Source organism: Oncorhynchus tshawytscha, linkage group LG16 (genome assembly GCF_018296145.1).
Source record: "Oncorhynchus tshawytscha isolate Ot180627B linkage group LG16, Otsh_v2.0, whole genome shotgun sequence".
Classification (NCBI taxonomy): Eukaryota; Metazoa; Chordata; class Actinopteri; order Salmoniformes; family Salmonidae; genus Oncorhynchus; species Oncorhynchus tshawytscha.
The window spans coordinates 88665060-88681493 of record NC_056444.1 but is presented as its reverse complement, the minus strand read 5'-3'; the positions used below and the strand labels follow the sequence as shown (position 1 = coordinate 88681493).

The 16434-nt window shown below is 49.6% G+C and overlaps 1 pseudogene; it reads right to left on the bottom strand.

The window, feature by feature from the left end:
- The window catches only part of LOC112236628, a 157352-nt pseudogene that overhangs the window by 30115 nt on the left and 110803 nt on the right, over positions 1-16434 (bottom strand).

Genomic DNA, 16434 nt, shown 5'->3' with positions numbered 1-16434 from the left:
TCTTTGTTGTGACGTTAGTTAAATGTTTGTCTTTGTTGTGACGTTAGTTAAATGTTTGTCTTTGTTGTGACGTTAGTTAAATGTTTGTCTTTGTTGTGACGTTAGTTAAATGTTTGTCTTTGTTGTGACGTTAGTTAAATGTTTGTCTTTGTTGTGACGTTAGTTAAATGTTTGTCTTTGTTGTGACGTTAGTTAAATGTTTGTCTTTGTTGTGACGTTAGTTAAATGTTTGTCTTTGTTGTGACGTTAGTTAAATGTTTGTCTTTGTTGTGACGTTAGTTAAATGTTTGTCTTTGTTGTGACGTTAGTTAAATGTTTGTCTTTGTTGTGACGTTAGTTAAATGTTTGTCTTTGTTGTGACGTTAGTTAAATGTTTGTCTTTGTTGTGACGTTAGTTAAATGTTTGTCTTTGTTGTGACGTTAGTTAAATGTTTGTCTTTGTTGTGACGTTAGTTAAATGTTTGTCTTTGTTGTGACGTTAGTTAAATGTTTGTCTTTGTTGTGACGTTAGTTAAATGTTTGTCTTTGTTGTGACGTTAGTTAAATGTTTGTCTTTGTTGTGACGTTAGTTAAATGTTTGTCTTTGTTGTGACGTTAGTTAAATGTTTGTCTTTGTTGTGACATTAGTTAAATCCCCAACTAAGAAGTGGCATTCTGACAGATGCACCGGAAAATCTTTATATTCCATTGAGCCCATTTCAGCAATTACTGGAGTGTGTTTGAGAGGTCACTACAAACGTTTTCGCGGGAAAAAACGAATGGCACAAGCAAGAGTGGGATAGAGTCGCAAGAGTAAAATGAAAGCAATCAACCCAGTGAGATTTAAGTGCCAAGTGTATATTGCACCTCTCAAACACATTAAGTAGATGGCTGATAAGGACAGATCAGCAGATGGTAAACTCACCAAACACCCTCACTGACCTGCTTCATGTGTGTCGATGATGAACTCACCAAACACCCTCACTGACCTGCTTCATGTGTGTCGATGATGAACTCACCAAACACCATCACTGACCTGCTTCATGTGTGTCGATGATGAACTCACCAAACACCATCACTGACCTGCTTCATGTGTGTCGATGATGAACTCACCAAACACCATCACTGACCTGCTTCATGTGTGCTGATGATGAACTCACCAAACACCATCACTGACCTGCTTCGTGTGTGTCGATAATGAACTCACCAAACACCATCACTGACCTGCTTCATGTGTGTCGATGATGAACTCACCAAACACTATCACTGACCTGCTTCGTGTGTGCTGATGAACTCACCAAACACCATCACTGACCTGCTTTGTGTGTGTCGATGATGAACTCACCAAACACACACCATCAATGACCTGCTTCGTGTGTGTCGATGATGAACTCACCAAACACCATCACTGACCTGCTTCATGTGTGTCGATGATGAACTCACCAAACACCCTCACTGACCTGCTTCATGTGTGTCAATGATGAACTCACCAAACACCCTCACTGACCTGCTTCGTGTGTGTCAATGATGAACTCACCAAACACCCTCACTGACCTGCTTTGTGTGTGTCAATGATGAACTCACCAAACACACACCATCACTAACCTGCTTTGCGTGTGTCGATGATGAACTCAGCGGGTTCAAAGGTTTTGGCCTCGCTGAGGCCCTGGCCAGTCACACGCACCCGGCTGGCGTCGCCGATCCCTGATTGGCTGATCATCACAGTGATGGGGCTGCTGGGAATATGGTGTCTGTTTTTCTTGATGTTCACCAGGTGCTGTCCAATCTCCGTGGGAACAAATGAGATGCCTGGAGCAGGAAAGTTAGAGTCGGTGGAGCTTCTGAGAATGAGGACCACAATCTGTCGGTAGACTTTATTCTATTTTTATAGTTGGACTCTTATGGCTGAGGCATTTTAAATCAGGTGTGATTGATAGGCTGTTTCTGTTTAACAGAGGAACACACACCATGTGCCCCAACACACACACTGACCGACGTGTCCATTGCGGAGCATCTTGAGATGGCAGGGTTCCTCCTGGCCTGAGGGCGTGGTCAGAGAAGCAGTCAGCTGACTCAGGTCCAGCTCTCCAATGTCCAATGGGATGTCAGCAGCAGAGCCCACCTTCAGATGGGACATCCTCATAGAGTCATCACCTAGGAGACAGAGAGAATATTATCATTATGGGATGTCAGCAGCAGAGCCGTCACTGAGAGACAGACAGGGCAGGGGGGTCCATTGAAATGTTTTTTTTAGAGTCCACACAAGGCTATTTTGTACACCCATGACATCCACACATTCTCATGTCCCCATTTCTCACATACACCTTAAAGGATGTGTTACCTGTGATGCAGGCAGAGAAGGGGCTGCCTGGGATGTGTGTGTTACCTGTGATGCAGGCTGAGAAGGGGATGTGTGTGTTACCTGTGATGCAGGCAGAGAAGGGGCTGCCTGGGATGTGTGTGTTACCTGTGATGCAGGCTGAGAAGGGGCTGCCTGGGATGTGTGTGTTACCTGTGATGCAGGCAGAGAAGGGGCTGCCTGGGATGTGTGTGTTACCTGTGATGCAGGCTGAGAAGGGGATGTGTGTGTTACCTGTGATGCAGGCAGAGAAGGGGCTGCCTGGGATGTGTGTGTTACCTGTGATGCAGGCAGAGAAGGGGCTGCCTGGGATGTGTGTGTTACCTGTGATGTGGGCTGAGAAGGGGATGTGTGTGTTACCTGTGATGCAGGCAGAGAAGGGGCTGCCTGGGATGTGTGTGTTACCTGTGATGCAGGCTGAGAAGGGGATGTGTGTGTTACCTGTGATGCAGGCAGAGAAGGGGCTGCCTGGGATGTGTGTGTTACCTGTGATGCAGGCAGAGAAGGGGCTGCCTGGGATGTGTGTGTTACCTGTGATGCAGGCTGAGAAGGGGCTGCCTGGGATGTGTGTGTTACCTGTGATGCAGGCTGAGAAGGGGCTGCCTGGGATGTGTGTGTTACCTGTGATGCAGGCTGAGAAGGGGCTGCCTGGGATGTGTGTGTTACCTGTGATGCAGGCAGAGAAGGGGCTGCCTGGGATGTGTGTGTTACCTGTGATGCAGGCAGAGAAGGGGCTGCCTGGGATGTGTGTGTTACCTGTGATGCAGGCAGAGAAGGGGCTGCCTGGGATGTGTGTGTTACCTGTGATGCAGGCAGAGAAGGGGCTGCCTGGGATGTGTGTGTTACCTGTGATGCGGGCTGAGAAGTGGATGTGTGTGTTACCTGTGATGCAGGCAGAGAAGGGGAGTGTGTGTTACCTGTGATGCAGGCAGAGAAGGGGCTGCCTGGGATGTGTGTGTTACCTGTGATGTGGGCTGAGAAGGGGCTGCCAGGGATGTGTTTGTCATTGTATTTGACCAGGATGCTGTACTGTCCAGGTAGGACAGGCAGGTAGGACACAGAGCATGTTCCATCCTGATTATCCACACAGCTGATGTCGGCTTTAGATGGACCGTCCATGGCCAGCGACAGACCACCTACACAGGAGAGAGAGAAAAGTTATACAAGATATAAATTATACACATCAGCTCTGTTCGTGAACCAACACAGCTCATATTTATTGTGCTTATGATTGATTTATAATTTACTGTTACTAATTGTGTGTTACGTGTGTGTTGATTGGCTGGTTTCCCATGAGTGCATGTGCTTGTGTGTGTCCTACCCTCTCCTGCATCCTTGGTGTTGACGGTGAACATGGCATGTTTGTTGACGGTCCCGTGGATCAGGCCCGGCCCGTACGCACTGACGTTCCCACTGTTCACATAGTCCACATAGAACTGGAGTGGACTACCTGTTACAGAGAGAGGAGAGAGAGAGGAGAGAGGGGAGAGAGGAGAGAGAGAGGGAGAGAGGGGAGAGAGAGAGGAGAGAGGGGAGAGAGGAAGAGAGGAGAGAGAGGGGAGAGAGAGGGGAGAGAGGGATGAGAGAGAGAAGAGAGGAGAGAGAGAGAGGAGAGAGGAGAGAGGGGAGAGAGGAGAGAGAGGGGAGAGAGAGGGGAGAGAGGGATGAGAGAGAGAAGAGAGGAGAGAGAGGGGAGAGATGAGAGAGAGGAGAGAGGGGAGAGAGGAGAGAGAGGGGAGAGAGATGAGAGAGAGAGAGAGAGAGAGAGAGAGAGAGGGGAGAGAGGGGAGAGAGAGAGCGAGGAGAGAGAGGGGAGAGAGAGGAGAGAGAGGGGGAGAGGAGAGAGGAGAGATGAGAGAGAGAGAGAGAGAGAGAAGATAGAGGGGAGAGAGTGGGGAGAGAGAGAGGAGAGAGAGGGGAGAGAGTGGGGAGAGGAGAGAGAGGAGAGAGAGTGGGGAGAGGAGGAGAGAGAGTGAGGAGAGAGTGGGGAGAGGAAGAAGAAGATGAATGAAAAATTAAACCCTAATACACCTTGATTTGATAAGTATTCACCCCCTGAGTCAATCCATGTTAGAAACACCTTTGACTCAACAACCAACAACCCTCTAAATAAAGATATGTATGTGACTGTTTATCAGAAGAGGAGGTGAGGCTCTGGGAGTGTGGTGCCAGGAAAATAACCTCTCACTCAACGTCAACAAAACAAAGGAGATGATCGTGGACTTCAGGAAACAGCAGAGGGAACACCCCCCTATCCCTATTGACGGGTCAGTAGTGGAGAAGGTGGAAAGTTTCAAGTTCCTCAGCGTACACATCACGGACAAACTGAAATGATCCACCCACACAGACAGCGTGGTGAAGAAGGCGCAACAGTGCCTCTTCAACCTCAGGAGGCTGAAGAAATTTGGCTTGTCACCTAAAACCCTCCGAAACTTCTACAGATGCACAATTGAGAGCATCCTGGCGGGCTGTATCACCGCCTGGTGTCTTTTATACTGATAACAAGTTCAAACAGTTGCCATTAATACAGGTAACGAGTAGAGGACAGAGGAGCCTCTTAAAGAAGATGTTACAGGTCTGTGAGAGCCAGAAATCTTGCTTGTTTGTAGGTGACCAAATACTTATTTTCCACCATAATTTGCAAATAAATTCATTAAAAATCCTACAATGTGATTTTCTGGATTTTTTTTCTCATTTTGTCTGTCATAGTTGAAGTGTACCTATGATGAAAATTACAGGCCTCTCTCATCTTTGTAAGTGGGAGAACTTGCACAATTAGTGGTTGACTAAATACTTTTTTGCCCCACCGTATGTATATACTGTATTCTATACTATTTTACTGTATCTTAGTCTATGCCGCTCTAACATTGCTCATCCACATATTTATATATTGTTAATTCGATTCCTTTACTTAGATCTGTGTGTATTAGGTAGTTGTTGTGAAATTGTTAGATATTGCTTGTTAGATATTACTACACTGTTGGAACTAGAAGCACAAGCATTTCGCTACACTCGCATTAACACCTGCTAACCATGTGTATGTGACCAATAAGATTTGATTTGATTTTGAGAGTGAACTGGCTTACCCACAGTCATTATGTGTGTGTTTATGTGTACTGTTAATGTTAGTGTGTATAGTGTTGTTCGTACCAGGGGTGTGTGTGTAGTGTGTGTTGTTCGTACCAGGGGTGTGTGTAGTGTGTGTTGTTCGTACCAGGGGTGTGTGTAGTGTGTGTTGTTCGTACCAGGGGTGTGTGTAGTGTGTGTTGTTCGTACCAGGGGTGTGTGTAGTGTGTGTTGTCTCGTACCAGGGTGTGTGTGTTGTTCGTAGTGTGTGTTGTTCGTACCAGGTGTGTGTGTAGTGTGTGTTGTTCGTACCAGGGGTGTGTGTAGTGTTGTTCGTACCAGGGGTGTGTGTGTAGTGTTGTTCGTACCAGGGGTGTGTGTGTAGTGTGTGTTGTCGTACCAGGGGTGTGTGTGTAGTGTGTGTTGTCTCGTACCAGGGGTGTGTGTGTAGTGTGTGTTGTTCGTACCAGGGGTGTGTGTGTGTGTGTTCGTGTGTGTTGTGTCGTACCAGGGGTGTGTGTAGTGTGTGTTGTTCGTACCAGGGGTGTGTGTAGTGTGTGTTGTTCGTACCAGGGGTGTGTGTGTAGTGTTGTTCGTACCAGGGGTGTGTGTGTAGTGTGTTGTTCGTACCAGGGGTGTGTGTGTAGTGTTGTTCGTACCAGGGGTGTGTGTGTAGTGTTGTTCGTACAAGGGGTGTGTGTGTAGTGTGTGTAGTGTGCCGTACCAGGGATGTGTGTAGTGTGTGTTGTTCGTACCAGGGGTGTGTGTGTAGTGTGTGTTGGCCGTACCAGGGATGTGTGTAGTGTGTGTTGTTCGTACCAGGGGTGTGTGTGTAGTGTTGTTCGTACCAGGGGTGTGTGTGTAGTGTTGTTCGTACAAGGGGTGTGTGTGTAGTGTGTGTTGGCCGTACCAGGGATGTGTGTAGTGTGTGTTGTTCGTACCAGGGGTGTGTGTGTAGTGTGTGTTGGCCGTACCAGGGATGTGTGTAGTGTGTGTTGTTCGTACCAGGGGTGTGTGTGTAGTGTTGTTCGTACCAGGGGTGTGTGTGTAGTGTTGTTCGTACCAGGGGTGTGTGTGTAGTGTTGTTCGTACCAGGGGTGTGTGTGTAGTGTTGTTCGTACAAGGGGTGTGTGTAGTGTGTGTTGTTCGTACCAGGTGTGTGTGTAGTGTGTGTTGTTCGTACCAGGGGTGTGTGTGTAGTGTTGTTCGTACCAGGGGTGTGTGTGTAGTGTTGTTCGTACCAGGGGTGTGTGTGTAGTGTGTGTTGTTCGTACCAGGGGTGTGTGTAGTGTGTGTTGTTCGTACCAGGTGTGTGTGTAGTGTGTGTTGTTCGTACCAGGGGTGTGTGTAGTGTGTGTTGTTCGTACCAGGGGTGTGTGTAGTGTGTGTTGTTCGTACCAGGGGTGTGTGTAGTGTGTGTTGTTCGTACCAGGGGTGTGTGTGTAGTGTTGTTCGTACCAGGGGTGTGTGTGTAGTGTTGTTCGTACCAGGGGTGTGTGTGTAGTGTTGTTCGTACCAGGGGTGTGTGTGTAGTGTTGTTCGTACAAGGGGTGTGTGTGTAGTGTGTGTTGGCCGTACCAGGGATGTGTGTAGTGTGTGTTGTTCGTACCAGGGGTGTGTGTGTAGTGTGTGTTGGCCGTACCAGGGATGTGTGTAGTGTGTGTTGTTCGTACCAGGGGTGTGTGTGTAGTGTTGTTCGTACCAGGGGTGTGTGTGTAGTGTTGTTCGTACAAGGGGTGTGTGTGTAGTGTGTGTTGGCCGTACCAGGGATGTGTGTAGTGTGTGTTGTTCGTACCAGGGGTGTGTGTGTAGTGTGTGTTGGCCGTACCAGGGATGTGTGTAGTGTGTGTTGTTCGTACCAGGGGTGTGTGTGTAGTGTTGTTCGTACCAGGGGTGTGTGTGTAGTGTTGTTCGTACCAGGGGTGTGTGTGTAGTGTTGTTCGTACCAGGGGTGTGTGTGTAGTGTTGTTCGTACAAGGGGTGTGTGTGTAGTGTGTGTTGGCCGTACCAGGGATGTGTGTAGTGTGTGTTGTTCGTACCAGGGGTGTGTGTGTAGTGTGTGTTGGCCGTACCAGGGATGTGTGTAGTGTGTGTTGTTCGTACCAGGGGTGTGTGTGTAGTGTTGTTCGTACCAGGGGTGTGTGTGTAGTGTTGTTCGTACCAGGGGTGTGTGTAGTGTGTGTTGTTCGTACCAGGGGTGTGTGTAGTGTGTGTTGTTCGTACCAGGGGTGTGTGTGTAGTGTGTGTTGTTGTTCGTACCAGGGGTGTGTGTAGTGTGTGTTGTTCTTACCAGGGGTGTGTGTAGTGTGTGTTGTTCGTACCAGGGGTGTGTGTAGTGTGTGTTGTTCGTACCAGGGGTGTGTGTGTAGTGTTGTTCGTACCAGGGGTGTGTGTGTAGTGTGTGTTGTTCGTACCAGGGGTGTGTGTAGTGTGTGTTGTTCGTACCAGGGGTGTGTGTAGTGTTGTTCGTACCAGGGGTGTGTGTAGTGTGTGTTGTTCGTACCAGGGGTGTGTGTAGTGTGTGTTGTTCGTACCAGGGGTGTGTGTAGTGTGTGTTGTTCGTACCAGGGGTGTGTGTGTAGTGTTGTTCGTACCAGGGGTGTGTGTAGTGTGTGTTGTTCGTACCAGGGGTGTGTGTAGTGTGTGTTGTTCGTACCAGGGGTGTGTGTAGTGTGTGTTGTTCGTACCAGGGGTGTGTGTAGTGTGTGTTGTTCGTACCAGGGATGTGTGTAGTGTTGTTCGTACCAGGGGTGTGTGTAGTGTGTGTTGTTCGTACCAGGGATGTGTGTAGTGTTGTTCGTACCAGGGATGTGTATAGTGTGTGTCGTTCGTACCAGGGGTGTGTGTGTAGTGTTGTTCGTACCAGGGGTGTGTGTAGTGTGTGTTGGCCGTACCAGGGGTGTGTGTAGTGTTGTTCTTACCAGGGGTGTGTATAGTGTGTGTTGTTCGTACCAGGGGTGTGTGTGTAGTGTTGTTCGTACCAGGGGTGTGTGTAGTGTGTGTTGTTCGTACCAGGGGTGTGTGTAGTGTGTGTTGTTCGTACCAGGGGTGTGTGTAGTGTGTGTTGTTCGTACCAGGGGTGTGTGTAATGTGTGTTGTTCGTACCAGGGGTGGGTGTGTAGTGTTGTTCGTACCAGGGGTGTGTGTGTAGTGTTGTTCGTACCAGGGGTGTGTGTGTAGTGTTGTTCGTACCAGGGGTGTGTGTGTAGTGTTGTTCGTACCAGGGGTGTGTGTAGTGTGTGTTGTTCGTACCAGGGGTGTGTGTAGTGTGTGTTGTTCGTACCAGGGGTGTGTGTAGTGTGTGTTGTTCGTACCAGGGGTGTGTGTAGTGTGTGTTGTTCGTACCAGGGGTGTGTGTAGTGTGTGTTGTTCGTACCAGGGGTGTGTGTAGTGTGTGTTGTTCGTACCAGGGGTGTGTGTGTAGTGTTGTTCGTACCAGGGGTGTGTGTGTAGTGTTGTTCGTACCAGGGGTGTGTGTGTAGTGTTGTTCGTACAAGGGGTGTGTGTGTAGTGTGTGTTGGCCGTACCAGGGATGTGTGTAGTGTGTGTTGTTCGTACCAGGGGTGTGTGTGTAGTGTGTGTTGGCCATACCAGGGATGTGTGTAGTGTGTGTTGTTCGTACCAGGGTGTGTGTGTAGTGTTGTTCGTACCAGGGGTGTGTGTGTAGTGTTGTTCGTACCAGGGGTGTGTGTAGTGTGTGTTGTTCGTACCAGGGTGTGTGTAGTGTGTGTTGTTCGTACCAGGGGTGTGTGTGTAGTGTGTGTTGTTCGTACCAGGGGTGTGTGTAGTGTGTGTTGTTCGTACCAGGGGTGTGTGTAGTGTGTGTTGTTCGTACCAGGGGTGTGTGTAGTGTGTGTTGTTCGTACCAGGGGTGTGTGTAGTGTGTGTTGTTCGCACCAGGGGTGTGTGTAGTGTGTGTTGTTCGTACCAGGGGTGTGTGTGTAGTGTTGTTCGTACAAGGGGTGTGTGTGTAGTGTGTGTTGGCCGTACCAGGGATGTGTGTAGTGTGTGTTGTTCGTACCAGGGGTGTGTGTGTAGTGTGTGTTGGCCGTACCAGGGATGTGTGTAGTGTGTGTTGTTCAGACCAGGGGTGTGTGTGTAGTGTTGTTCGTACCAGGGGTGTGTGTGTAGTGTTGTTCGTACCAGGGGTGTGTGTAGTGTGTGTTGTTCGTACCAGGGGTGTGTGTAGTGTGTGTTGTTCGTACCAGGGGTGTGTGTGTAGTGTGTGTTGTTCGTACCAGGGGTGTGTGTAGTGTGTGTTGTTCGTACCAGGGGTGTGTGTAGTGTGTGTTGTTCGTACCAGGGGTGTGTGTAGTGTGTGTTGTTCGTACCAGGGATGTGTGTGTAGTGTGTGTTGTTCGTACCAGGGGTGTGTGTAGTGTGTGTTGTTCGTACCAGGGGTGTGTGTAGTGTGTGTTGTTCGTACCAGGGGTGTGTGTAGTGTGTGTTGTTCGTACCAGGGATGTGTGTAGTGTTGTTCGTACCAGGGATGTGTGTAGTGTGTGTTGTTCGTACCAGGGGTGTGTGTGTAGTGTTGTTCGTACCAGGGGTGTGTGTAGTGTTGTTCGTACCAGGGATGTGTATAGTGTGTGTCGTTCGTACCAGGGGTGTGTGTGTGTGTGTTGTTCGTACCAGGGGTGTGTGTAGTGTGTGTTGTTCGTACCAGGGGTGTGTGTAGTGTGTGTTGTTCGTACCAGGGGTGTGTGTGTGTGTTGTTCGTGGGTGTGTGTGTAGTGTTGTTCGTACCAGGGGTGTGTGTAGTGTGTGTTGTTCGTACCAGGGGTGTGTGTGTAGTGTTGTTCGTACCAGGGGTGTGTGTAGTGTGTGTTGTTCGTACCAGGGGTGTGTGTAGTGTGTGTTGTTCGTACCAGGGGTGTGTGTAGTGTGTGTTGTTCGTACCAGGGGTGTGTGTGTAGTGTTGTTCGTACCAGGGGTGTGTGTAGTGTGTGTTGTTCGTACCAGGGGTGTGTGTAGTGTGTGTTGTTCGTACCAGGGGTGTGTGTAGTGTGTGTTGTTCGTACCAGGGGTGTGTGTGTAGTGTTGTTCGTACCAGGGGTGTGTGTGTAGTGTTGTTCGTACCAGGGGTGTGTGTAGTGTTGTTCGTACCAGGGGTGTGTATAGTGTGTGTTGTTCGTACCAGGGGTGTGTGTGTAGTGTTGTTCGTACCAGGGGTGTGTGTGTAGTGTGTGTTGTTCGTACCAGGGGTGTGTGTGTGTAGTGTTGTTCGTACCAGGGGTGTGTGTGTAGTGTTGTTCGTACCAGAGGTGTGTGTAGTGTGTGTTGTTCGTACCAGGGGTGTGTGTGTAGTGTTGTTCGTACCAGGGGTGTGTGTGTAGTGTGTGTTGTTCGTACCAGGGGTGTGTGTGTAGTGTTGTTCGTACCAGGGGTGTGTGTGTAGTGTTGTCCGTACCAGGGGTGTGTGTGTAGTGTTGTTCGTACCAGGGGTGTGTGTGTAGTGTGTGTTGGCCGTACCAGGGGTGTGTGTGTAGTGTTGGCCGTACCAGGGGTGTGTGTGTAGTGTGTGTTGGCCGTACCAGGGGTGTGTGTAGTGTGTGTCGTTCGTACCAGGGGTGTGTGTAGTGTTGTTCGTACCAGGGGTGTGTGTGTAGTGTGTGTTGTTCGTACCAGGGGTGTGTGTGTAGTGTGTGTCGTTCGTACCAGGGGTGTGTGTATAGTGTTGTTCGTACCAGGGGTGTGTGTGTAGTGTGTGATGGCCGTACCAGGGGTGTGTGTGTAGTGTGTGTTGGCCGTACCAGGGGTGTGTGTGTAGTGTGTGTCGTTCGTACCAGGGGTGTGTGTGTAGTGTTGTTCGTACCAGGGGTGTGTGTGTAGTGTTGTTCGTACCAGGGGTGTGTGTAGTGTTGTTCGTACCAGGGGTGTGTGTAGTGTTGTTGTTCGTACCAGGGGTGTGTGTGTAGTGTTGTTCGTACCAGGGGTGTGTGTGTAGTGTTGGCCGTACCAGGGGTGTGTGTGTAGTGTTGTTCGTACCAGGGGTGTGTGTGTAGTGTTGTTCGTACCAGGGGTGTGTGTGTAGTGTTGGCCGTACCAGGGGTGTGTGTGTAGTGTTGTTCGTACCAGGGGTGTGTGTGTAGTGTTGTTCATACCAGGGGTGTGTGTGTAGTGTTGTTCATACCAGGGGTGTGTGTGTAGTGTTGGCCGTACCAGGGGTGTGTGTGTAGTGTTGGCCGTACCAGGGGTGTGTGTGTAGTGTTGTTCATACCAGGGGTGTGTGTGTAGTGTTGTTCATACCAGGGGTGTGTGTGTAGTGTTGTGGGGTTGTTCCGTACCAGGGTTGTTCGTGGGGTGTGTGTGTAGTGTTGTTCGTACCAGGGGTGTGTGTGTAGTGTTGGCGGTACCAGGGGTGTGTGTAGTGTGTGTTGGCCGTACCAGGGGTGTGTGTAGTGTGTGTTGGCCGTACCAGGGGTGTGTGTGTAGTGTTGGCCGTACCAGGGTGTGTGTAGTGTGTGTTGGCCGTACCAGGGTGTGTGTAGTGTGTGTTGTTCGTACCAGGGGTGTGTGTGTAGTGTGTGTTGGCCGTACCAGGGATGTGTGTGTAGTGTTGTTCGTACCAGGGGTGTGTGTGTAGTGTGTGTTGGCCGTACCAGGGGTGTGTGTAGTGTGTGTTGGCCGTACCAGGGGTGTGTGTAGTGTGTGTCGTTCGTACCAGGGATGTGTGTAGTGTGTGTTGGCCGTACCAGGGTGTGTGTAGTGTGTGTTGGCCGTACCAGGGGTGTGTGTAGTGTGTGTTGGCCGTACCAGGGGTGTGTGTAGTGTGTGTTGGCCGTACCAGGGTGTGTGTAGTGTGTGTCGTTCGTACCAGGGATGTGTGTAGTGTGTGTTGGCCGTACCAGGGGTGTGTGTAGTGTGTGTTGGCCGTACCAGGGGTGTGTGTGTGTGTTGGCCGTACCAGGGTGTGTGTAGTGTGTGTTGGCCGTACCAGGGTGTGTGTAGTGTGTTGGCCGTACCAGGGATGTGTGTAGTGTGTGTTGGCCGTACCAGGGGTGTGTGTAGTGTGTGTTGGCCGTACCAGGGTGTATGTATAGTGTTGTTCGTACCAGGGTGTGTGTAGTGTGTGTTGGCCGTACCAGGGGTGTGTGTAGTGTGTGTTGGCCGTACCAGGGGTGTGTCTAGTGTGTGTTGGCCGTACCAGGGGTGTGTGTAGTGTGTGTTGGCCGTACCAGGGATGTGTGTAGTGTGTGTTGGCCGTACCAGGGGTGTGTATCCCGTCGTATTTGATGTCCATCTCGTGCAGGCCGGCCTCAGTCGGAGCGTATTTAACCGTTACCGTCCCGTCCTTATTGTCTGTGATGTCTGGCTTGGCTGTCTTACCTGACGGCATGCGCACATCACCTAGGGACGAAGACAACGGACTGGCTTGTTTTTCCTTTTATTAGAAGTCGTTGAAAAATTCAGAGGACGCGGCTAAATCCGGTCTGCTATGTGTGTGTGTGTGTGTGTGTGTGTGTGTGTGTGTGTGTGTGTGTGTGTGTGTGTGTGTGTGTGTGTGTGTGTGTGTGTGTGTGTGTGTGTGTGTGTGTACCTGTGATCTCTCCATTCTGGATGGTGAAGGGGATGATCAGATCAAACGGCCGGAGTCCCACAACGTCCAAACCGTTCGTTCGCATTCGCTGGTCTGTTGCCTAGAGGGCAGAGGTCAAAGAGAGTCTGAGGGGGAGGGAGAAGGGTTGGGTAGGGAGGGGGAGGGAGGGACTGAGGTATGGGGTTGGGTGACGAGGGGTGAGGGACTGGGATATGGGGTTGGGTGAGGAGGGGTGAGGGACTGGGGTTGGGGTGAGGAGGGGTGAAGTATGGGATTGGGTGAGGAGGGGTGAGGTATGAGGTTGGGTGAGGAGGGGTGAGGTATGGTGTTGGGTGAGAAGGGGTGAGGTATGGTGTTGGGTGAGGAGGGGTGAAGTATGGTGTTGGGTGAGGAGGGGTGAGGTATGGGGTTGGTTGAGGAGGGGTGAGGTATGATGTTGGGTGAGGAGGGGTGAGGTATGGTGTTGGGTGAGAAGGGGTGAGGTATGGTGTTGGGTGAGGAGGGGTGAAGTATGGTGTTGGGTGAGGAGGGGTGAGGTATGGGGTTGGTTGAGGAGGGGTGAGGTATGATGTTGGGTGAGGAGGGTGAGGTATGGTGTTGGGTGAGGAGGGGTGAGGTATGGTGTTGGGTGAGGAGGGGTGAGGTATGGTGTTGGGTGAGGAGGGGTCAGGTATGGTGTTGGGTGAGGAGGGGTGAGGTATGGTGTTGGGTGAGGAGGGGTGAAGTATGGGATTGGGTGAGGAGGGGTGAGGTATGGGATTGGGTGAGGAGGGGTGAGGGACTGAGGTATGGGGTTGGGTGAGAAGGGGTGAGGGACTGGGGTTGGTTGAGGAGGGGTGAAGTATGGGATTGGGTGAGGAGGGGTGAGGTATGATGTTGGGTGAGGAGGGGTGAGGTATGGTGTTGGGTGAGGAGGGGTGAGGTATGGGGTTGGTGAGGAGGGGTGAGGTATGGTGTTGGGTGAGGAGGGGTGAGGTATGGTGTTGGGTGAGGAGGGGTGAGGTATGGGGTTGGTGAGGAGGGGTGAGGTATGGTGTTGGGTGAGAGGGGTGAGGTATGGTGTTGGGTGAGGAGGGGTGAGGTATGGGGCTGGTGAGGAGGGGTGAGGTATGGGGTTGGTGAGGAGGGGTGAGGTATGGGGTTGGGTGAGGAGGATTGAGGGTATGGGGTTGGATGAGGAGGGGTGAGGGTATGGGGTTGGTGAGGGGGGTGAAGGGGGTGAGGTATGGGGTTGGTGAGGGGGGTGAGGTATGGGGTTGGTGAGGAGGGGTGAGGAGGGGTGAGGTATGGGGTTGTGAGGAGGGGTGAGAAGGGGTGAGGTATGGGGTTGGGTAAGGAGGGTGAGGTATGGGATTGGTGAGGGGGTGAGGTATGGGGTTGGTGAGGAGGGGTGAGGTATGGGGTTGGTGAGGAGGGGTGAGGAGGGGTGAGGTATGGGGTTGGTGAGGAGGGGTGAGGAGGGGTGAGGTATGGGGTTGGGTAAGGAGGGTGAGGTATGGGATTGGTGAGGGGGGTGAGGTATGCAGGTACACACTGCAGAATAGGCTGTAGCTGAAATGAGAAGGCGATAGGGACCAAACACCAAAACATAAAACACACAAGAAGATGATGATGATGATGATGATGATGATGATGATGATGATGATGATGATGAAACCGCTGACACTGAGACAATTACATCATAACATAAGCAACAGACAGACAGACGATATATTGACACACGGTGGCCATTTTGTCAAATGTGGAGTCACATTAATGATTCACAAAATAGGAGAGGAGAGAGGAGAGGAGAGGAGAGGAGAGGAGAGGAGAGGAGAGGAGAGGAGAGGAGAGGAGAGGAGAGGAGAGGAGAGGAGAGGAGAGGAGAGGAGAGGAGAGGAGAGAGAGGAGAGGAGAGGAGAGGAGAGAGACCAGTACCGAGGGTTGTTGACTGTAGTACTGTGGTAGTTGTTCTTGTTGGAGGAGCTGATCTGAGGGGGCTCCTTCCATTACCTGAGGGAGAGGAGAGAGGAGTGGAGGGGGGAAGTAGGAGGGAGGAGGAGAGGGGAAGTAGGAGGGAGGAGGGGATGGGAAGGAGGGAAGAGGAGAGGGGAAGTAGGAGGGAGGAGGAGAGGTAAGGAGGGGAGTGGAGAGGAATAGAAGAGATGTGAGTTTGTCTGACTAGGCTCTGTGGTTTACAAGGGCTCAACGTTACACAACGTTCACATAGAAATGTGTAGTCTAGAACAGACATGGTTGTCTGTCAGAAGGTGTCAGATCTATTGGTTACATTTCTATCTGCAACGTTCTGTCACCTCCACTAGACCGACCAGCTCTGTGCCTCTGGACAGTCCAATGAACAGCTGCTGTAAAGAGAGGGCGGGCCAAGAGGTCTCATTAACCAATCAAAAACTCACATTCCTGCAAAGACCACAGGTTTTAAAATCTGTGTTGAAATACTATTCTAAATATCTCAATTATTTACACATATATTCGAGGTAAGTAATCAGATATATTGAATTTGAAAAGACAAATAGTTCAAAATGTAAATGTATTTGGAAGTACAGTTGTAAAGAATTTGAAAAATGCATTTAACCAGGGTATTTAAACATGTTATTTAATCTGGGTATTTAACCGAGGTATTTAATCTGGGTATTTAACCTAGGGATTTAATCTGGGTATTTAACCTAGGGATTTAATCTAGGGATTTAACCTAGGGATTTAATCTGGGTATTTAACCGAGGTATTTAACCTAGGGATTTAACCAGGGTATTTAACCAGGCTATTTAACCAGGGTATTTAATTTGGGTATTTAAACCTGTTATTTAACCTAGGTATTAAACCAGGGTATTTAACCAGGGTATTTAACCTAGGTATTAAACCAGGGTATTTAACCTAGGTATTTAACCAGGGTATTTAACCAGGGTATTTAACCTAGGTGTTTAACCACGGTACTTAACCTAGGTGTTTAACAAGGGTATTTAACCAGGGTATTTAACCTAGGTATTTAACTAGGGTATTTAACCAGGGTATTTAACCTAGGTGTTTAACCAGGGTATTTAACCAGGGTATTTAATGTAGGTGTTTAACCAGGTTATTTAACCAGGGTATTTAACCTAGGTATTTAACCAGGGTATTTAACCTAGGTGTTTAACCAGGGTATTTAACCAGGGTATTTATTGTAGGTGTTTAACCAGGTTATTTAACCAGGGTATTTAACCAGGGTATTTAATGTAGGTATTTAACAAGGGTAATTAATGTATGTGTTTAACCAGGGTATTTAAACTAGGTGTTTAACCAGGTTATTTAACCCGGGTATTTAATGTAGGTGTTTAACCAGGTTATTTAACCAGGGTATTTAACCAGGGTATTTAACCAGGGTATTTAACCTAGGTGTTTAACCAGGGTATTTAACCAGGGTATTTAATGTAGGTATTTAACAAGGGTATTTAATGTAGGTGTTTAACCAGGTTATTTAACCAGGGTATTTAACCAGGGTATTTAACCTAGG